This window comes from Falco peregrinus, chromosome 14, assembly GCF_023634155.1.
Source record: "Falco peregrinus isolate bFalPer1 chromosome 14, bFalPer1.pri, whole genome shotgun sequence".
Taxonomy (NCBI): domain Eukaryota; kingdom Metazoa; phylum Chordata; class Aves; order Falconiformes; family Falconidae; genus Falco; species Falco peregrinus.
In genome coordinates, this window is record NC_073734.1 from 7776078 (window position 1) to 7799230 (window position 23153).

The window sequence follows — 23153 nt, forward strand, 5'->3', positions numbered from 1 at the left end:
AAAGCTAGAACACAGAAGGCTCTGCCAGGTAATTTAAACCCAACTGTCTTCTCTCCAGAACCTTTCTGCCACACATCAGGAGTTAAACCCCGTTTCTGCAAAGGATACCTGCCCTGCTGAGTCTCAAAGGCAGCAATTCAGAGTTTACCGTTAATCCTGTGCAGAATAATGAATGATATACTACTGAGATTAGCGAGGCAGTGTCAGACTGAGGTTTCTTCCTCTTTGTACGCTGATTCCACCTGGGTGAAAGCACACTGTTAAGACCCCTTAAGCATACAAAATCTCTAATCAAGTTTTCAGCAGTCTGGGCCTTTAGTTAATATACAATATTTAAAAAAAAAAAAAAAGCTGTCACTTTTGATGGCACTTTCTTCTCCTTCACAAGGACACATTTTGTTATGGCTGTTGTTAACACGGGGGGCGAAAAAAAAGGAAGTCGTAAGAAAGAAACTGGAACACTAATTCTGAAATGTGTCACTTCCAAACAGCAAGACTCTCTCCTACCATCTTCATGGGCTGAGCTCTTTTCATGCCATGTCACTTGCATCATGCATTAATAATGCAGTAATGCATAAATAATGTCCCCACCTGAGATCAACACAAGAATTGTTGGTTTCTGGATTGTCTTGGGCAAATTTTGAATTCTAAACCTTTGGGATGCCCTCTCTTCCTGTTTTTAAGTTTTCCCTGTAACCAAGGATGTTCATAATTTACTTTTTTAACAGACACTAATGGTCTCATGAGCTCTGATGATTACAGCAGCTGAACTTTAAGGAAGACATCTAATATCTTTAATCCTTAGGAAAAAAAAAAAAACAAACCAAAACCAAAAAACATGAGAACTGAAAGCACTCATTTCTGGTTTGAGATATGCATTTATAATACATATCTGTGCAGCCTGTGTTCAGCCACATGCTGTCAGGACAAAAACGGCTTACACGTGGAACTGAGGATTTAAAAGTTAAACCAGAAGACAGCGCCTGGTTTATTACCCCAGGGGCAAATAGATTAAAAGAAGGTTCCCTTTGTCAACAACTGATAATTTGCACCAATTTTATTTTTTATTTTAAAAATAATGAAAAAGTTGAAGCTGAATAATACCAGTTTTCTATTGAATCATACTAAAATAATAATTTATAAACAGATCTATAGATAAATCTGTTTATAAATAAATTTTAGCAGATTTAAACAAAATCCAAATATTGTATCAAAACAATGTTCAAATATGGCAAAACAGAGTTCATTTTTCAAGGTATTCCATGAAAACAAAACAAACTATGATACCGTTTGACCAAAAAAACTCCCCACACAACTAAATAAAAATTCAAAAAACCAACCAACAAACAAACAACATGCAGAAATGCAACTGGAGAAGTGGTTCCTTATAGGACCTCTACAGGAAAGTAAGAGGAACCTGCTCCCTGTACATGACCGGCACCAGCTTCCACTGGTCTGGCAGCACAGATGGAGCTAACACGCAGAGCTGCTGACTTGGCAGAAGTCTTCAGCAGCATGAGGGGACCTCAGCTACTCCTGGGGAAGAAAAGCCTCAGTCACAAAGCAAAGACAAGAGCTCAAGTTGCTTTTTGATGGTGTGCGTAGTCTAACAATAGCCAGACTTTAGCATCTGGCATTGCAATAGCAGTGCTTTTGCAGAAATTATTCATTTAGCTAAGAAAATAGCTAAACTAAAAAAGCAACAAAAGAAAATCCTTCCCAATGCAGAAAGAGAAAAGCAAAAGGTTTTCAGCCTCCTCCTGCAGTGGACATCAGTGAGGCACTTTGATGTCAGGGAGGGGACCAGTCAACAGAATCAGAAAAGACCAGGGCTGTAGAAGCAGATGTCTCAAACCCTTCTCATCATGCATTACATATATGCTTTGCTCTGTTTTGAGCTTACCTTCTCGTGAAGAGCAGCTTGCTACCCCCAGAATATGAGAGTTAAGGTCAATGCCAAGTAAGGTATTGCCAGACTGTGGGTAATGTAATTTTTTTTTTTTTTTTCAAAGAGAGGAAATAATGTGTGCAGAGCAGCAATGGTTTATACCGGGTCAGTCAGGAAGTGTGGGGCTGGGTACTTAAAAAACAGATATTTTTGTTTTATGTTTCTCTCAGAAAACAAAAGCATACAAGAAAAAATTTCTTAGCTAAAAAATGCAGAGTTCAAGTTCATCTATAGCTAATTATCAACAGATATTGTGTTTCATAACGAAGAATGCCACTTTGCATCTGCATCTGCAATTATTATAGAATTGCTAAATAGCTAAACCCAGCGCCCCTTTGGATCGTAGCACAGGTAATAGCAGAAGACAGGACAGGAAAACAGTGAGAGTTTATTAACTCTATTCTCACAGGTGAAGAGCTGAGGCATGATTGGTTTAAGGCTGAAGTTTCACATACATCTTCATCCAGCGCTGCCAATGAAAAAAGACAGTCCCTGCTTCTGCTGTCCTTGTCCGCCTCTTGCTGTCTCTGCCCTGACTTGGCCCCTGTGGATAAGAAAGAAGAGGGCTAAAGATCTGAAAACACAAAACACAAATCCAAAACTGACATTGTGAATATTGCAAGTAATGGAAAAGAAAGAATCAGCTGGAGGTTTGTCTCTTTAAATTACAAAACAGCTTTTAATTTGGCCTTTCATGATCATTACTTATTAGCAGTAAACCAGCTGGTAATCTTTACTGCTGTAAATGTTCATGAAAAATTAATGTAACAAACCCACTCAGAAGCTCAGAACAATAGTCCTTGAACAGCACAGTTAGCTGAAATACCTGGAATTTGATCTGCATGTTGCACAATTACCTCTATCTTCTGATAAGGAAGCTGAAAAAAGTGACTCTATAATTAAGCAAAGCATTATGTTTTTTGAGATTTGTTAACGAAAAATCCACCCAGCCAGCAAACAACTGATTCTTGCGATGGCAAAGAGAAAAGGAAGTATCTATTGTGCCAAAACATCTGTGAATATCCGAATATACATTAAGACAGATCACAGTTGATTTGGGGAGGAAAAAAAATAAAAAGACAGTAAGCAATTTGTCAAAGATACGCTAAAAAGAAAAAGAGCATTTCACAGATGGAAGAAGGATCACCAAGTTTTTCGAAAACCTCCACGATGATTAAAAAAAAATCCGCACTAATAATTTCTGTTGAAATATTCAAGCAGAAAAGTTGACAGTGGAGTTGCCTTGGAAATGCTATTTCTTGCTGATAGACCTTTTACAAACTTTTTTAGACCTTCAGACGTCATGGCTTTATTTATGTGTGTGCTGAGAACAAATTTGCTGCCTTCCCAGGCCTGTTCAAAAATGGTGTTTAATCATTCTATCAAAAACCAGGCTCTGCAGAAAATATTGGATCAGCTGAAGGTAAAACAAGATGCAGTTTCTCCTCGGTGTGTGTGGAGCTCCTGCATCACTCTGGTTTAACCCTACCTTCTTTTCCAGTTGTTACTGTGCAGAGGGAAGATAAATGTTTTGGGGATAGGCTGGTGCTACCAGCCTAATGACAATGTCTTCTAATTAGTCTTCCCTTGAAGTGGAGAAGACCAGCAGTCTTTCTGAATACATTTTCGTTGAGAAAAGACAGGGAAAAAATGGCCATACATCTTCTACAGACGTGCTGGGTTACTGCAGAAGGACAAGAAAGCCCAGGCAGGGTGACAATCCTAGCTGATTTTACAGGAAATGTGGTTTTCTAAAGCCATTACAGACATATTTTTAGCAGCTGATTTGCAACAACTTGTTCAAAAAAATACCCTAAAATCCCAAACACTGGCACTGTATTTCTGTAGGGTTTGCTACAGACCTTGAGAACAAAGAGCATAATAATAAAACAAAGGACATAACTGAGGCTATGCTGTGGTTTTGTAGCATCAGGTCACATTTCAAGCACCACTGTCTGATGTGCTGCCGTTGTGTGACCACTGTCGGGCCGTTTATATTCACATGAGGATGATGCTGGCTCATTTGCTTGTTCATACTGCTACAGACGGAAGTCAACGCAGGGCTAAACAAAACTCTTGCAAAACATTCAGGAGAAACCAGTGAACTCTATGGAAAGCAGCTGGCAGTTCATGCTCTTTCCTTATTTGTCCTCAAATTGTCTGGACAGCAAATACAGAGGAGGTTGATATGGTTGATAAGGAGCGAAGATGATGGGGACGGCTTTCTACCGAAAGTGCTGCGTAGACATCCTGAGACAACAGCAGCACTCAGAAAGACTGTGGTCCTTTTTCACGGGACTCAAAACATTGCATTGCACTGCGGTCTTCCCAGTCCCCTCGCCAGAGCTCCTGCGTGGGTGCAGGTGGTCTGCACGGCACGGGTTTTGCATGTCAGGGCAGACCCCCCCGGGACTGCAGCCCCAGCTGCTCTCTTCCAGCTCTACAGCTGCTCCTGGGTGACTTTGGGCAAGCCGCTGCCTCAGTTTCGCCAACTGTAAAATGGAGAAGAGGATACTTCTCTTTGCTAACATTTCGTTTCAGGTGTAAAGCAAGCAGTATTTGTGAATACAGTATTTATCAGCAAGACAACAATGCTAATGCTAGCATTATTATTACAATTGACATCACTATCATTTTACTACTGGAATGGAATCTATGCTAACAAGTTATGTTGCTGTATTTGGAAACTAAATCTCTATGAGTGTAGCACTGAAAAACAATTTGTAATTCTGAGGCCAATATACCAATTACACTTACCTATATTTCTGTTTTTTCAGCCACCACATGAGAGAATGATGTTGGCAAAAAAAAGAAATACATTTTAAATCAGTAATTTATGGCAACTTTAACATCTTCTATACCGGTTTCCTGAAGGCAAAGGATTATGCAATAAAAAGGAAGTCAATATTGCAGCACTGAGGTTTGAAATTAGTGTGATAAATTGAATTTTAAACCAATACTGGCCCTATCACATACTTACAGATAATAAAACGTAACAGAGCAGATGATTTATAGGTGCTGCCACTGAGAATATAACACAGGAGGAGACTGCCAAAGTAATATTCGTATTCATATATGTCATATTACATTTATATGTCCCTTCTGTTGAGCTTCCTCAAGCTGGAAGGCTATGGTGTGTGGACTGTAAGCCTCAGTCAGCAAACTTGCTCCAGCTCCACTTCCACTCTTCCTGCCTTGAGCTCTCAGTCATGATAAATCAGCAAGCCTTCCGTGAGCTCCTGGCTGCTGTGGTTTCAAGCCAGTGACCCAGAAACACCAGTGAACATCTTTGTGTTATTCAGATCCCTAAAGTTCTCCTCCCCCAGAAGCTAAAAACGTCATCTATGCTATCTGTGAGCACTCTGACACTCGTTTTGTTACACATACTAGGATTCATGCCCTTTCTTCCAGTACCATCTATGCCATCCTCCCTTTTAATGGTAAACTAGTAATGGCTCGATGAGTCCAAACATACCAGATATTTCCATCATCCAGATCTGTTACTTACGCTGTGTATTTCTGTGAGCCATGAAGAAGCCACATCAATTCACAGGAGGAGAGGAGAGACATGACTGCTTTTCCAAACACTGAGGGCTACAGGGCAGAGAGGAAGGAGCAACACAAGGCCTGCTGGCAAATGCCTTTATTTCCATAAGCTGCAGTGTATACAGCTTGTAACGCTCGGGCATACAAACAGGACACTGGAATACAGGTAGAATGCCCATCCTGAGAATAACTCCTCAGCCTCTCATCTGTCTCTCTGCTGTGTCTAATCATCTGCCTTTTTTTGCTCTGCTGCTCCTTCCGTGATACCACAATGCCACTCACTGCCGACATGCAGTATTAGCACTTTCTGCTTGGGATTCATTTAGTAGAAATGTTGCTGCCTCAGCAGAAGCATACAGGTTTCTGGCTTGGCTCCTAAGCACCTTTCTTGATGCTGTGCACCCACTGGATTCTTTTGACTGGTCTCTTTCAAAGGGGAAACATAACTGAGCAGCTAATTCTAACTGCATCAGCCAAGTCACCTCTAGACACTCCAACAGCCGCCAGCACAAGGTATACTCCAGCTTTCTGGCAGTTGTAAAACCTTCTAACAACAGAAAAGACGCTCTCCTTCACCCAGCCATAGAAATGAAATTGCTTTCATGCCCTTCACCCATTACACCTGCTCTTCCCAAGGGTGCTGCATTTACACGGAGCGTGGCAAACCAGATCAGGGAACCAACCCAGAGTAACACCAGCCGTGTTTTGGTTGCCTGGCACCAAGAAAAGAGGGCTGCCTTTCTTGTGCCTTGCACCTTATACAAGTGCGCCATTACAGTATTTTTTAGGCTCCCGCATCCTGACTTTCCCAGTTTCTCAGTGATTTTTCTCTGGTTTTATTGTTTAACTCATCCATGCAGGCTGCTTAGTGCCTAGTGATCTCTTTCTAGATAGTTTACAACAAAGATGGATTAAAGATCAACTTAGCTGTTAGCTCAGCTGTTTTAGGCTGCCAGCTTGACTTTCTCCCAGAGATAGGCCAGTTTAGCAGCTTATCTTCTCAAATCTGCTCTTGCACGTGACCTATATTCGAATATGGCACATATCCCATGATACGGAGGTTTTAGTCCTTGGCGTGCTGTACGTTACTAGCCACCGTACAATGAGCTCTCTTTGGTTTTCATAATTGCTACAACAGCACCCACACAGTTGTGCATCATATTGCAAATATTATCTTGGGATTTAACAACAGGGAGGTGACCAGTAAGAACAACCTTGTGCTAAAATTAAGCTTAAATAAAATGAAAGCAAAGGTCTACTAAATTATAGCTAGAAATAGGTGCGGGATACTGTACTGGCCACATTCAGAGTACCAGAGTTTCTCCTAGCTGAGAAGCAGACTGAATTCAGACTTTCTTGATAGTTAGATCTGTAATTTGGTACTTTCATAAAATACAATGTTTACTAGTAGCAGCAGGAAGAAAACCCTAATGCAAACGAAGTTCTTACTATTACCATCAGTTTGGAACAACCTTCTTTTGTATCTATTTAAAGCAGGACTCAAGGCTTTGTTTGGTCTTTAGGATGAGTAATATTTTCCTAGGTAATGATTTGCTCTTGGGCGATCTAGCTGATTAGCTTCCTGATAGCCTTGGATGGGGAGCACTAGTGAAGAGCAAAATGGCATTATAAAGAAAAAAAAAATGCTTACCAAAGAGGACAAGGACTTGTCCCTGCCTGGACAAGCACAGATGGATGAGCTGGTTTGTTAGGTGTATATTTCAAGACCTTTCAGAAGCTCCAATGTATTGCTGAACACGGCTCTGAATGCGCTGAAGCCCAGTGACGGTCAGTTCTCAGCGTTGTCATTGCGGAAAGGCTTACAGCCGCACTTGCAAAACCGCCTGTATTAGCATTCCTAGATGAAAGATACCGTATTCAAACCATGCCTTTGAATTTGCCTGAAACAGGCTCATTTTCTTCCCCTAGATGTGCCATGGGAGGGCAGCAGAGATGGTGAAGTGCTGGTGGCAGGGGCTCCGCTGCTGGTCCGTGGCAGCTGCGGGGAGCCAGGGCTGGCACCGGGCACTGGGCACAGGGCACTGGGCACTACAGGCGTCTCTGCTGAGGCCATCACATTGTACGTCTAATGGTTTTGGTTTAGTTCGGACGGGAACAGCAAGAAGTACGCACAAAGCACGGCTCTGCCCCGAGCCCCCAAATGTCCCGTTGCCGAGCTGAGCCATTAGCACAGAGGGGGTTGAAAAGGACAATAATGAAGTGCGAGCACCTGTTTCAGAGCAGCCACGCGTCCCTCTCAGCCGGCATCCTACTAGTAAACTACTAGTTTACTTCAGCAACAACTTTCTCCAAAGCAGACACTGGGCCTGCAAATTTTCAGCCTCCCAAAAATTTATCAACTAATATTTGTAAATACATGAAAAAAGAGTAGGACATTGGGAGTACTGGGTGGCCTTTCCAGCGGGCAGCACTACTCACCCCACCTGTAACGCAAAGGGGAAACGAGACCAAGCAGCCAAAGCCTGCGTGCGACTTTCACACCTTGAGCAGAAAAAGCTCAACACCGAGACTTCGCTGCACCTCACCCTGATTTCCAGAGCCTGTGATAAGTCTGTTTGATTTGGTGACAAGCAGCGATCACTTTGCGAAGAAGTAAACGGTGTCATTCATCCCCCCACAAAGCAGATCGCCGCTCAAACTCTTTCCTTGCGTACTTGTGCAGCTGCCGTGAGGTGGAGCCATGCACCAAATCCCAGCTGCAACCGAGCAGCAACCAGGAAAGAGCTTCTAGCTTTTTTGTTTTTTCTGCTTCAGCCAGGTTGATCCTAAGCCTCCATCCAAAGTCAGCTGATTGCTTACAAGCACCATAAATCAAGCAAAAAGCGCTGATGGTAACGCTGCTTGTTACTGACCGGGTGCTGTAGGTGATGTCCCAGAGAGGGTTAGCTGTTCCGCTGGTCACCAGGTAACGGGGGTGCCTCGGGATGCAGTCAGCCACCAAGGACGAGAAGTGAGCTGGTGAGATATTGTTTTGGGAAGCTGCTTCAGTAGCTGTGTTGTGCTGTTCCAATTACCCTTGGAAAGGCCACTTTACTCTGAGGCTTAAGAAGGGCCGTACAAGTTTGAGGGGATAAACCCCAACGTGGAAAGGCAGCTACAGGTGCCCTTCATCTAAGCTGCCTCTCAACCTTGTACTCTTCCCCTATAAACTTAAATACTCAGCTTTTCCTACAAGGCTACAGTGTGCTTCTGTTCACTTCTGTGCCCAAGGGACACTGTGTTTGCTGGCTGCCAGGGTGGATTGCGTTGCTCTACCCAGCTGATGACTGCAGGTGCCTTGGGAAGCCAAGCCGGTTCACAGAAACTGGTGGGACAAAGTGTCTGAACATAAATCCCATACATCTGACAGCGGCACAGGCAAGGATGGATGGATGTTTGAAACTGCTCCAAGCCAGGCACAGTGATTTGGTTTCATTTGGACCGCTCCACCTTGAAATATCTATTCTATTCCTAGTAAAATTTACATGAAGGCAAACTGAAAACCTGCAAGATTTTAATTTTGCAAGAACACTATTTTCAACTTTAAAAAAAAGTCTTGGAAAAATTCCCAAGAAGGGCTGAATAATAAGGTTGTAATACTTACAGGCGTAAACCCTGTGACTGTACGTATTTCAATGCTTGGGGTCTATTTAAGCTATAAATCCCATATGTGATGCACAAGGATGGCTACTGATCATCCTGATAAGAGAGGTCCAATTTGTCTGGAAATATATCATACAATTATGTTCTCTAATATTTGGCGTAATAAAGGCAATACTGTTGTCGGTTACCTCACTGATATGTAACTTTCTGTTGGCAAATCTTTCACAGTAAGGTTATAATAACATCACTCTTCGGCACCCCTGCCAGACACTCAACTCTTTATTTTCTGTTCTGTCATATAAGCTGAGTAATTTATACGCCTGTTCAATACAAAAGGTGGTTATTATATGTTTGAAGAAAGAGATTTGACAATACCTGCCTTGTAAGAAATACCGAGTCGCGGAGGAGATGAGAGGCAAAGGAGGTGACAAGGCAGTTTTCAGATGGAAGATTAGAACATTGTTCTGGGTTCCACAAACAAATATGTTGAATTATAGACAAAAAGCCACTTTCTAGCATTTGTCCCCTGCTGCTGCCGTCCTTTTAGGGACATAATCCCACTGAAGTCAAATCATGTCTATAAACTAAATTCCAAAATTAATCCATAAGTAGAGTATGTCATGGAAATGCTTATTATTAGTTTGATTTGTACAAGATGTATAGATATGATTTCAAATAAAAGCAGCATTATGGAAAAAATTACGTCAATTGCAGTTTTATCTGAATAAGGACTGCACAGCATGAATGCTCTCCCAAAATAACACATCTGCAGTGATCTAAGTGAAGCTTAGCTAACATTCCCTGCACTGTATTTTTACACAGGTAATTTTGTGTGACTGCTTAACCACAGCTCTAAAATGACATTGATCCCCAAGCTCTGACAAACGCATAGCGGGAGAGCCCCTTGCTTTACCCGGTGAGAAGGAGCAGTGATGGATGCTGGCCTGGTGCCAGCGCTGCTCTTCAATCCATATAAAGATGCGAGTAGATGTGTTTGAGCTGAGGGAGCGAAGCCCTTTGCCGTTTGCATCGCGCTGAAACGTGCCACCACAGGGCTGCCTCCTGCCATACCGGCCAGCAGCCGGGCACGCAGCTTGGGGAGCTTAAATAAGGCAAGAGCGGGAGGCGACAGAAAGCCCGCTTGGGGGTAGGGCTGTGTGGCAACATAGCTGCGAGGGAGCTGTGGAAAACTCCTGCCTGGGTCTGCTTTCCTGCAGATGACCAGGCTAATTAACCCCAGCCCAGCAGGCAGGATTCAGAGCACAAAATATTAGGTAGGTTGGGTGCCAAGAACTGATCAGGCAAGCTGCCTTAATCCCCTGAGCAAGGCAAAGGAGAGTGCCTGAGCACCGTGGGAAAGAGCAGCTCGTGGTGGACAAACATCCAACGCTGTCAATCTAACGCTGAACTCCTCTTAAGAGGCTCCCAGGAGAAGCCCACCCTGCTTGTGCTGGTCCGTACCATCCCGCTTTCCAGGGCAGTGCTGCTCTCCTCTACCAGCAGCCAGCTCCTGGGCCATCCTCATGGGGACTACCCTGTTGTCCCTGGGCCCTGGACACCACCGTGCAGCCCGGTGGCCCTTGGCAGCCGCAGGGAGCAGGGCTTATCCTGCTCTAGAGCAGCACCTGGCTTTTGCAGCATCGCAGAGTAACAGCAGACCAAGGCAGAAGGGGAGAAATGCATCCTCTGTTCAGCTTCCTCTTGCAGCAGAGACATCGTTTCCCATGAGACCGAGGCGAGCTTATCGTTAGTGCCCAATTAAAACAGGAAGATCGTTGGAACTCAAGAGGGAAGGGGACATTCCCTGTCTTGGAGCAGTCCACTTGTCAAAGGAAAAGCACCCTCACGCTGCACTGGGGAGAAAGAGGAATGCAGGTCGCTGCTCTTCTGAAGAGGCAGCTGGGGTAGGAGCCTGGTAGTGATGGATGTAACCCTTCCTCCAGAGGAGCTGCTGAACTGTGAACGTGCCAAAGTGGATTTCCAAGCTGAGCAATACCTGCTGTCTTGAGTGACCTACTTTTTTTGCACGCTATGTGAATAGGGTTAGGCAACAGTTAATTCAGTGCTGAACACTAAAACTGTTGGGCAGCAACAATTATCACATGCCTGGTGAACCCCATGGAAAGCCTTACTGCCCCATGACAGCGGTTACAGGACAATACCTCATTTCAGACCTGTGTTTTGGGCACACATCTAGCAGGAACACAGCCATTTTCTAAACTGAGCATCATCATTCAAATTCATTTATCGGGTCCAACAGGAGCTTTTCTTATTACTATGCACAGTAATTTACCAAACGCAGAGTTTTTAAGGTTATCTCATAAATCACATAAAAAATGAAAGGCACTTTCATGCCGAGCATCCAAGCAGTCCTGTGCCTCTGGATGAGCCATGCCGAGGGAGTAAGGCTGTCAGAAGGACGAGCACACAGGCAAATCCAGCTTTTCCAATGGCCTTGCCACATATCACATATCACACCAGCTATAAAATCCCACCCTATGGCACGTATCGCTCTCTGCCTGGCCCTGTGCTAGAAGGTCTCTCATGACTCTTGCCTGTCATTATTTTGTCTCACCTGGGCCAGCAAATGCTCAGCTAAATCTATACTGAACCATGGCTAGCTGAGTTTTCACTGAGATATGAAATGTTTGTCAATCATACAGGGAGGAGAAATACACTAACCAGTGAACCACTCTTTTGGACTTTGAATTCATTTCTGAAGTCTTTGCTAAATGATTAACAACTGTTTGGGAAGTTGGGATTTAGTACAGTATTTGCTGATGCTTTGACTCTATACAGATTTTTATTTTTATTTTTGAACAGAATCTGATTTCTTGATACCTTGGCCAATTAAATTAAACAGCTCTCCTCAAAACAATCCCCAGTTACCAGCAAGAAACCTAACCCTGACGGTTGCAGCACGAAAGCCTGGTATGTTTTATCTCCCTTTTTTTCCCAGAATGAGATCCTGGCACCCTAATTCACAGGCACCGGAGCTGATCTCCACAGAGAGTTGCAATCAAATCGACTCTTTCTTTGCAGCACAAAGGAAATCACATTTCTTTGAAACGCTGAGGAAATCTGAATGTGTGTTCCTGTTTAGCATGATTAAGGTGTCACATAGCACTCCCACGCACCCCGACACAGAGAACTTCTTGCCGGCTGCTGATGTCAAAGCAAATCAGCTGAAAACACGGAGGGGTTCTGAGAAACACAACTAGGACGTGCCAGGCGGGCTGCCAAGGAGCCACCCAGTGTCGTACAGACGGGGCAACCTCAAAGGCCACCTTCACACAGGGGATGGGGTCAACACAGTGATGTCCCCTGCCCCCCTGGCCCCCCAGCAGGTTTTTAATACAGGCATGGGGCACACGTCTTTTGCCATGTAGGACTTTCTGCATGTGAGCTGCTTGTTGCTGGTTATAAAGCCCTGACAGGACACAGCAAATGTACCCACAGCATTTAGGAACGTCACCAAGAGGTGCACTTCTGTGCTTTTGGATTAGCACAAAACCTTCTCTGCTTGTGCTCCGTCTTGGCCCCAGCCACCTGGGACATCTCTCTCTATCCCAGTTCTCTCTCATCACCCTGATGGTTCCAGCTGCCACCCTCTCACTTCTTCAGCTCTTTCATCTGTATATTTTTGCTTGTGTCCTGTGGTTTGTCCATTATCGACATTAATAATTTAGGGGATTGTCTGCTCCTGCTGAAATCAATTCCTGTGCTACTGCTGCTAAGTGCTGGGCTGGGCCCAAGAACCGCTGTGACGGGGCTGGAATGAAGCAAGTGAACTGAAATGAAAGCAGAAGAAAACAGGCACTGCGCCCTTCAGCAGCCGGTGAATTTAGGTGGGGATGTGCCTAAGAAACACAAGCATCAAACTCCAGTTGAAATCCTTCCTTTTTCAAATCTCTCCCACGTATGCGTTATGATCCCAGGGCTGGAAGCAGTCAGCCTCAGTGCAGGAGCCCCACAAGGTCCATGTTACCTCCAAGGCAAAGCTGCTTAGATACAGGCAAACGGGAAAACACATCACCCTGGGCCTCTGCAGATGTCCACCTAACGAAAACTGCGAAGGACTGAAGTGCTTGTGCAGAGCTCTTGATCCAAACATCTCTTTCTAAGCCCCCTGTCACACCTCCATCCCACTGCCAGGGACCATTCCAAGAGCATATACCAACAATCTGCAGATCTTATTTTTCAGCTGTTTGCCACCTTGGTGGCAAGCCATTTCCTTGCAAGTGGCTGAGGAAGAACAGTACCTTGTGTCTCAAGGCTTAAGCCAGTGGGGACCAAGTTTTCCTCCTTATTTCCTTCTCTGGCATACACAGCTATGCTGCTGAGGGATGCACGTGGGGAAACGGTCAACAGGAGAGGGCACTGACTCTGTCTTGGAGAGGCATTTTTTGTTCTTAAGCCCAGGACTTTAACAGCTCTGTGAGGCAGACAGAAATAATAACAAGATAATGCAGACAATGATTTAGGGACCAGGTATGCAGACAGTTTGACCAAGGCTGAGAGGATAAATTCATCTGATATAACATCACTGAAGCTCAACTCTCATCCCTCGCTGAGCCATACCGCTGGGCTTCTCTGTCCTTCCCTGAACAGCACTTCAGCAGGAGAAGGAATTTTTGGTTCTTTTTTTGAAGCAGTGGGATTAAGACGCTGTCCCCACAGCCAGGCAGGCTGCAGCTGTGCCTGACGGCAGCAGACAGCGGCTGGCCAGCGGAGCACTCGTGCAAGGTCTGGAGCTCGGCTCCCACCAGGAGCTGCCGGCATCCCACCGAGGGCCCCAGCGCCCGCGTAGCCTGGCTCATCCCGCAGCCCGGGGCTGGAGGGTTACTGGGAGCGCTGCGAGGGTGCCAGCGCACAAATCCCAGCTTGCGCGGGGCAGCAGGCATGCCGAGGAGGGTGTGGGCACCCAACGCTTCCACCCGCCTCCGCCTCAGGGGCTTGGCTGAAGTCCCCCTGGGGCCACAGGCCTGGGTGCTGGGGACCCAGCACTTTGCTCGCCAGGCTCTCGGCTGGGTCCTGGACACGTCCTGGCTCCGGTACTTGCTGGCCACTCATGGCACCCGGTAGGCACGGCGGGGAGGACACGCTTCCCTACCTGCCCGTGTTTGAAGTGCTCGGAGGCTGGGCAGAAACACGGTGCCGGTTGTGACGGGTTATGGACAGAAGCCAGAGCAGCGTACCATAGTCACATAATCCAATAACAAGAACAGATTAGGCAATCTCTGTGCTTCATGTTGACAGGCCTGAAGGAAAGAACAGAACATGTAATCAAATGAGGGGGGGTGTCTTTCTTTATTTTGAAAGAAAGACAACATTACAGCAACAGAAGAGATGGCATAGCACGCGCTAATTACGCTGCCATGGATATTTCTCTTTTGCAGGTTTGAGGATAATACTGAGATTTTTATCAAAGCCCAAGGGAGCAAAGAACCAGAGGAGCTGGTATTCACTGGGAGTTAAGCACCCAATTCATTGAATGATTATTCAATAGCTTTTGCCCCGCTGTTCAGCCAAATCGTGTAAGAGCACATTCAACTCTCTCATCAGCAACCCGCAATAAGAAAAATCACCCATAATCCAGCTTCCTCTGGGAACAGACCAATGCCTACACGGTCTTCTTAATGACAGATCGAGCTGTAACAAGAAGCACAAATTCACAATCTGCTATCAGGAAATGTCTAAGGCTTCCTTCTTTTGATTTCTGCAGAGATATTCCTGCTGAGTCACTGGGGTTTTAGTGTCATGTGCTAACGGGAGCTGCGAGAGCGAACCGTGGGCAGGGCTGCCCACTGCTCCTGCCTGCAATCGGAGGCTGGACACCAGCTGTAAGGAGCGCCTGGGTGCTTTCCTTGGGCTTTCTTGGCCAAGGCTGCAAGCCAGAATTGGAGTGAAATTGTATTGAAGAAATCATCTAACCTGTACACCAGGCTTTTTAGGTGAATTGTTTCACTGGCTTAACAGGCAACTAGACATCTAGTTATCCAGCCACTCTTTTCCCCGACCCAAGGATGTAATTTGATGACTCACCATCATTCAGGTGACAGCAATGACAGCTGGAGATTTTCCCCAAACAACTGATTTCTGATATGTAATTTGTTTAGATCCTGGTAAAAAAAAAAAAAAAATCTGCTCCTGATTTTTGTCTCTGTGGTGCTAAACACATCAGTATCAAGTAACACCTTCTGCAGCAGTGACCTGGCTTACGCTGCTTTTGGGAATCATCCAGATTAACGAGGCTCTTTGCTTTTTTGAATCACCCTTCTGAAGCAATCTGTGGAGGCATGGTCTGCCTGAAAAGTGACAACCCCAGATTGCTAATGAATGTCCCCAGGCTTCAGCAAACCTGCTACAAAGCTCACTGAAATTAGCCCAGTGCCTTCGGTTTAGTAAAGATGCCCTGCAACGTGCAGGATGGCAGGTACCCTGCGCTGCGACGAGACTCAGGGCATACGTGCAAGGAGACATTTTGCCCTATTTAGGAAATTGCTGGCTAAGTTATAGGTGACACTATTCACCGGCAGTGTCACTTGCCCCGACACCTTTTCAGTGTGAAGGCAACTCGTCACAGCTGAGATGTGTGTGGAGTTGCCTTATTTACTCTCCTGGGGTGGCATGAATCAGAGTTGAAAAGTGCAGTATGTTGAAGCCAGCCCGTATTCCCATGATGTGCGAGCGTGAGTCACTCAGTGGGGAGATTCTGCCAGGGTCCCTCCTGGACAACCCAGCTCTGCTAAACACGCTGGAAAATCCACAGATAAAAACAGCCCCAGTGACGCACGGGAGCTGAGCAGGCTCCGTGCCTTTTTGGGGAAGCTTCTGAAATGCCGACGTTTCCCCTTGATCAATAATCTGGCTGGCAGGGAAGGGCTTTGAAGCGGTTCAGAAAACACAGCCTTCTGCTCACACAGTCGCTGCTGTTTCTCTCTGGGAAGGTGACAGGCTGGGTAACTCCAGGAGCAGGCAGCAGAAGGATTTCTCTTCCGTGTATATTTAAAGCCAGGCTCTCCTGTAAGAGCCCTTGCTTACAGAAAAGATAATGCAGGATGTGAGAGGGCTTTCTGTGGCATGTGCAAACAAAAGAATTAAGTACAAAAAGTAAGTCCCATCCCAAGGTGCCACAGCTGAATGCTGGTTTTCCTCATCACGTCCTTTCTCCCTCCTCTCGCCAGTGAATACTGCTTGTGGGGTTATCGTGGGAATTAGGGAGCAAACTGGGCTGTGTTCTGCAGCAAGTTGGCCTGAACATTCAGAATGGGCTTTTTTGGTTTTAAAATCCATCCCTCACCTGATCCTACGATTAGCAGAGCTGATCCTAGCGAGGGCACCGCGGACAGCGATGGTTTCCATGCTATTGTCCCAACTCAGAGTACAAAGCAAAGCCGCTGACAGGAATGTTTCCAGATAAATATCTCATTAATTTCAACCACAGGCAGCCATGAGTCACTTCCCCTTGACTACACTCCTCTCTTGTCACCAGAAATCAGGTAGTGGAGATCTGGTACTGTGTAAAATTTGTAATTATTTTGAATGAATATAAATAGTTTCGTGATGAGTCTCAAAAATTCAGGCCTAAAACATTCCTTTGTTTTCTCCAGAGATTTGCTATTAGTTAATCACCTTTGCTCCTACCACAGCTGTATAATAAAATGGTAATTTTAGGGCAAAACTGTTGGATTTTTATGTAAAGGTAGCAGGTTGGGCTTTCCTTGAACTGTGGTTCTGCCTCCTGGTAAATTGTGCCTTTCCCCCGCAAAAAAAAAAAAATAATACTGGCACGAGGCGATGCTCACCCTCAGGCACCGGCCCTGCAGCGTGCCCGGGGTGGGGGCTCCCCGCCGGTGGCAGGCTGGCTCCCACGTGCCACGCGGGTCTTGGCAGCTCTGCCGTGCCATGCTGCTGCTGAGATTCTCCTTCCCTTCCCTTCCCTTTCCTTTCCAGCAACTGGATCAGCTCGGCTACGCTCTCGGGCAGTGGCGCGACTCGGAGCCTGGTTAATCGCAGACCCTGAAGCCTGAAAGCCAGCAGTGTCTCACATGCCAGCAGCTGTTTCTCTTTTAGACAGATTGGGTTTTCTTTTCACATTTTTTTTTATTCTGGAACAACAACAGCTTGACCAAGATCCAAATCCTCAAGTTCTAAAATAAAAGCAAGAGCGGTACCTCAGCGCACACATGGGCAACCGGAGGGTCTGCGCTGGGGCCACACAGGGCTGGGGCTGCCGCATTTGAAGTGATGTGGTGGCATCATTTGCCACGATAAATCACTGGAGCCTTTAAGCCTGTACGCAATATCCAGTTAAAAAAACCAAAACCAAACAAAAATCCCCAGACTGCTCAATAACCACTCAGGCCTGACTTAAAATACGTTAAAAAAAGAACCTTTCCCACCAGCTATCGTGGGATTTGAATTATATTTTTGCACTGGAGGTGAATTCATGGCAGGACAGACCCCCCAGCCAGCAGCTACCAGATGACCTTCCGTGATGCTGGGGAGGCCTTTGGGATCCTTTTGGGCTGTCAAAGCTACTGCGGGAGCACTGGTCAGGACACTCACACTTGGCCAGGCTATGGCTTGGCTTCAGCTGAGCGTAGCACCGAAATCAGGGCTTTGTTCAGACCAAAACCTCTCGCCAAGCATTCTTCCTTCACTTCAATCGTTGCTCGTTAGCCCATGGATCCACTCTGGTGGCTAATGACTGCTCTTGTCTGAAATCGGTGGATTTCAAGGCAATAACCAAACTTTACGAGGAGTTTCTCATCGATACTGATGAAGACGGGAGAGGAAACATGGCAGGGGGGTGATAAACACTGTCGCTTCGTCTCATGAATTCCCCTAATGCTCCCTGGGGGGTGGTCCCTGGTGCCGAGGGCACTCACAGGCTTTTAACCTGAATCACAGGGAAAAAAATCCGCAGAAGCAGCCTGTGCTGTGGTGGCACAGCCCCCCAGCTAGGAAATGGCTGCAGGCAGGTTGCTTTGTGCTCCATTTCAAGCCCTGGAGGGACCTGAATGTCCCACCTGTGTGCTCTTCCACGGGTCGCCCCCCCAGCCGCTCGCTGCCCCGGGGCCACTCCTGGCCAGGCTCCCCGCAGCCCATGAACCCCGTGCTGACCCACACCAGGCCCCCAAAACCACAGTAACTTTACTCATGAGCAGGTGGAGGCCAACAGCTTGGTTTGGGGCTCCATGAAGACACCGGAGTCCAGCAGTAGATGGGAGGTGACTCGTGGTGCCAGCAATGGCCGGTGGCAGAGCAGCCACGTCCCCACGTCCCTGCGGATGGCAGCTCGCCCTTGTCATCCCTGGGACACGCTGGAGCTGCTGAGAATGCAGCGGGGACAAAAATTGGAAGAATTCACTAACTAACTTCCATAAGGGATGGGGAGCAGGGCGCAGCCCAGAGCCCCTGGGCAGGGGGACAGAGTGAGGAGGAAAAGAAGGAGGAGGAGGAGGAGGAGGAAGGCCCCAGGGCTGCAGTGGTGGCTGTGTGCCGGAGCTCGGAGCTCGGGCGGGTTTCCTTGGCAGCCGCAAGCTCAGGGCGCTCACCATACCTAAGTGAAGATTTTGTCGCCATGGCAACATTGATGTCATCAGCTCTGCAGCAGCGTTAACCTCAAGTGCAACTTTTTTTCTTTCTCTTTTTTTTTTTTTTTTTCTTCTTTTATTTTTCCTTTTTCCCCCTTGGTTTAGGTATTTTTAAATTTATTTCTTCATTTCTCTCAGGAGGTGACCCTGCTGCCAGGGCCTGCATCAGCACCCACGGATGTCCACCAGCCCCAGCCCCCTCCCGGCATCATGTGGGGGTGGTGGGGAGCCCCACCACTGGCAGCAGTGGGATGGGGCTGTACTTCTGCCCTGTGCCCACTGACCTGTTTCCCCTGTCCTCGTAAACTGATGGTATTTCCAGGGAAGTTGGTGCGGAAGCTCCCGAAACATGAAGGAAGTGACCTGGGGAGAGGCTTCATACCCGAGGAGATGCCTCATGCTGGCAGACCTGCCTGGATGGCATCTGGGGCTCTTGCCACGCAGGAGCACAACATGCTACAGCGGAGCTGCTGCCGCTCACCTCCCCATCAGCAGGAGTCAGATGGATCCACCAAGGTGGGAATCCGATGTCTCCGCAAGGGATGCAATGCCTGGTGTGAGCATCTGATGGCTGCTCGCGGCTCCGGCTGGGCGGTGGAGGCTGAGCTCTGCCCTTGGCACTCGGCCGAGTTCCATGCCTGCACCAGCACAGTGTCCCCCCTGCACTAAACCAAAAATCCCTCTTCAAATGACAGCCAGCATGGGTTTTTTGAAGAAAAAATTTGCAAGGGAGTGGGACCTGGCTTCCTCACCAGACTCAAGCGAGAAGGCTCAGCCCTCTGCCAGCCCCAGTCCCAGGGATGGGTATGATCCCGTCAGACAGATCCTCGATTCCCCTGGAGCCTCCTTTAACTTCCACGTATCAGGACTACTGCTGTTAATAGCGGGCCATTGCAGAAGTCTGGGTCAGGCTGTTCCAGCCAAAAATATTCTACATGTTACCCAGTTCACTGCGATGTTAAAACAAGCATTTCACCTAATGGACAGGGCAGGAGTAAGGTTACAGCTGAGCCTGGCTTTTCCTCACACACAGCCCTTCTCCCTGAGTCATGGGGAACTGTTGTTTTAGCTGTAGCTGGGATTTTTATAAAGGTCTGCTTTTTTTTCTGCTTTTTTTTTTTTTTTTGGTACACTGGACAAATCCTGCTCCCACACCAGCCCATTGTGCAGGGTGGGACCTGCTCTTTTCCTTACTGGGAAGGAGATCTACATGGGCCTCACCTGCCCAGCACTGGGCATGCAGGCGTGGGGATGCTCACCCAGCCCTGCCACTCCTCATCCCATCCATCACGGCTGGAGAAAACGCCACGTGGAAGGGAGATGGCTGGTAAAATAGGATCAGAGAACAGAAAATCCTAGTCGACGGTACTTTTTCTCCTTTATAAGCAACAATCAACCAAAACTTGCATCTTTTTAACGTCCTGATACTTAAAATGAAATTCAAAGCATTCCTGATAAATGTGTTTCTGGAGCCTTCAAGGTTCACAACCCTGCCTCTCAGCGCAGCAGTAAATTACGAAACCTAACTGCAAGATCTCAAAGCACCTGGCAAATGAGTCAGTAACATTAGTTATCCTTAATGTCATCATAATTGGTAAAATATGGAAAGAAAAGTATCCCTAAGCCAAGGTTTCTATATTTTAAATATAACTAGGTATACTGCATACCAAAGACACTAGCAACACTTTAATAAAAGCGAGACAGTCAGCAGGTCTCTGACCCTGTATTCAAAGCAAACGTTTCTTTTTAAAAGAACTGCATGTAGTTTAATACAAAGGCACTGACTCTGTAGTAAAGGCACAGGCAAACCCAGGAGATTCTGGGTGGGAGAGACTGAGGTTTAACAGTGTCTCTGTTACCTGCTGCAAACAATTCAACTTCAAATGTATGCTGCAGCAAAATTTAAGGATTAATGTTTGATATTATATCCCAGCTGGAACAAACATTAACAAGAAACTGGTTACTATATCAACTGCCAGATCTGTGAAGCAAACTGGTTAATTTAGGTGTTGAGACCAATTCAATGCTAGTAATGAACCGAACACGAGCTGGGAGCTACGTTCTGATACACAGGCCTTTGTAGAGATCGGCAGGAAAAGGACACGTATTGGCATCGGCAGGGCTGTGCCAACAAGGTTCATTCACGACCAGCGGACTTCTGTGAGGTTAGTGTATGCATATATTTAAAAGCTGATAGGGCCCAATTTAAAATTACAAATAAATTACAGTACTTGTTGAGCTGGTTGGTGAAAAACGTAAAAGTGAGATTGCCTAAAAAAAAATAATAAAAAAAGCAGGTACCAGGCTAGCAGGACAAATACCTATGTGTTTAATATCACTGGCAAAAAGGATATTCCAAGTTCTGTTATTAATAAAAAATGGCTCAACTCAAATATTTACTTAAGATTTGCCCCAGTCAATAGAAAAGAGAATGGAAAAAACCCTGCATGGTAACATCTGCTTAAAACAAGCATTTTGAGATACGTGTACTCTATTTAGTTGGAAAATATAATTAAAAATTCAAAACACAGCAATATAGTTGAGTGATGTGTTCTAATGGGTACAGCTGGTTGGCTTTACAGAGGCTGGGAGAGGTCAGCGTTGCCTTCAGCGTGGGAATGATGGTAGCACTCTGCTCTGATTGCTTATAGACACGTAGAAAGTCTCAAGGAGCTCTGTTCCAGATTAGAAATCCTCATACACATGAGACGGGAGGTTACTCCTGCTCCCAGCCATCAGGGGAGTGGAAATCCTGAAGATGGAGAGAGCCCCAGCTCCTGCTGTTGTCCAGAGGACAGCAGTCTTGGGTGGCGCTGGCATCCACCCTTCGCTTTTGAGCCCATCCTCACTCTTGCCTACCTCTACTGCATTTAGGGATGGCTACCCGGCGTCCAGGCCTTAAACCAATCTGCCAGCAAGGTCTTTGGACCTTCCCGCTGTATTTCCAAGAGGACTTTACCTGAATAGAGGCTCGATGCTCTCTGGGAAGCATAAGGAGTGAAGAATATCTTTTTGTTCTCAGTGCTGAGGCTCAGACACGGAGCCTCTCCCTGCTTGGCAGTGGTGGCCCTGACACAGGGACAAGGCCTGCTCAAAGCCCGTTGACAAGGCTTGCCCACGCTGGGGACACGCAGCCATCTCTCAGGTCATGATACCCACAGACCTCGAGAGGGCACTGAGCAACCTGCAGACCTGTCCTGAGGGCAGCCCAGGTGCCCCACGTCCGCCCTGGTGCCACCACCCACCACACCTCCCCCGTGAGGTCCCAGGACCAGCGTTAGGCACGGAGCCTCAGGTCCTCACGGACGGGGCTTGCAGATAACCCGGGCTCCACCTGGTGTGAAAGGACCCCATGAAGATAATGTACCAAGCTCTTACCTGGTAAGAATACAACCAGACAACGCTTCAGGTCAGCAGCTGTTTCAGCACTCCCCTCCGAGAAAATCCACGCCTAACTGTCAGGATTTTAGGCATGTATTTTACTCTCTGAGTAACATACAAGCTGCACCTACCCAGCCAGGAAAGTGGAGGCAACTGGCACTTTGTGAGATTCACTCTGTGTTTGGTCTTCTGAAACTCACAACGTAGCCGCGAGCAGTGGAAGCAGCGATAGGAAGGCAGGACAACCGCAGGGTTTTAACAAGGACGTGAGAAAATTGCTCCTGAACCAAGGCACCGCTGCGGCTTTGTGCTCTTTGGGCTTGTATCAAAGCTCTCGCGCTGGTTTGGGTTGAAAGCCGAAAGCTGCAGGTTGGACAGCCCCGGTATTCACAGTCCCCGGGAAGACGGGGCTGCAGTAACCTCCCCGACGCAGTCCGGCAGCTCCCGCACGGCTCGGATCAGCAGCAGGCAGCAGCTGAAAGGCAGGCAGAAAGGCACCGTCACACAGGTGAAACCACCACGGACCCCCACGAGCCCCAGTGCTGCAGTAGAAAAAACCTCAGAAAACCCTTCCTGGGCACAAGCTCGGCAGCTCTTCCCACGCCCCGTCTAATCCTCCCCTCCTGTGACCGACGGGAGAGCCCCCGGTGCGACCCGAGCCCCGGGGGTGCCTAACCACGCCGGCTCGTAGCTGCCGCAGGCTGGAGGCCAAGGCCACCCGCCCTGGCACCGAGGTGGCCCCCACGAGGTGACACAGCCCACAAGTCCCCGTTTATTTAACAGCACGGCCCTCACCTTCGAGCTCGCTCCCGTTTTGTGGCTGCCACCACAGGGACGAGCGTTTGCTGGGCCAGGAGAGGGCACGAAGCCCAACGGGGCGACCCGCAGGCTGAAGGGGGGTGCCCCCACGCCCCTTCCCCGCTCGCTCCCGGCCACCCACGTGGCGCGAGGATGAGACCAACACGCTGTGGATGTCTGAGCTTCTTCCACCGCTGCCGAGCCCACCCGCCACGGCAGGCTGCCGGGGGTCATCCCCCGCGGGAGGCAGAGATGTTCTACCTGATCCCAGCCAG

General features: G+C 47.3%; 1 long non-coding RNA gene across 1 annotated transcript; it reads right to left on the reverse strand.

Moving 5' to 3' along the window:
* Positions 1 to 888: 888 nt before the first annotated feature.
* LOC114011419 (uncharacterized) lies at positions 889 to 22867 on the reverse strand. The gene is made up of 4 exons (XR_008749868.1): positions 22078 to 22867; positions 15143 to 15219; positions 7146 to 14358; positions 889 to 4440 (listed from the first exon to the last, which is right to left on the reverse strand). It is a non-coding gene; the product is annotated as an uncharacterized LOC114011419 (long non-coding RNA).
* Between the last annotated feature and the right edge of the window lie 286 nt (positions 22868 to 23153).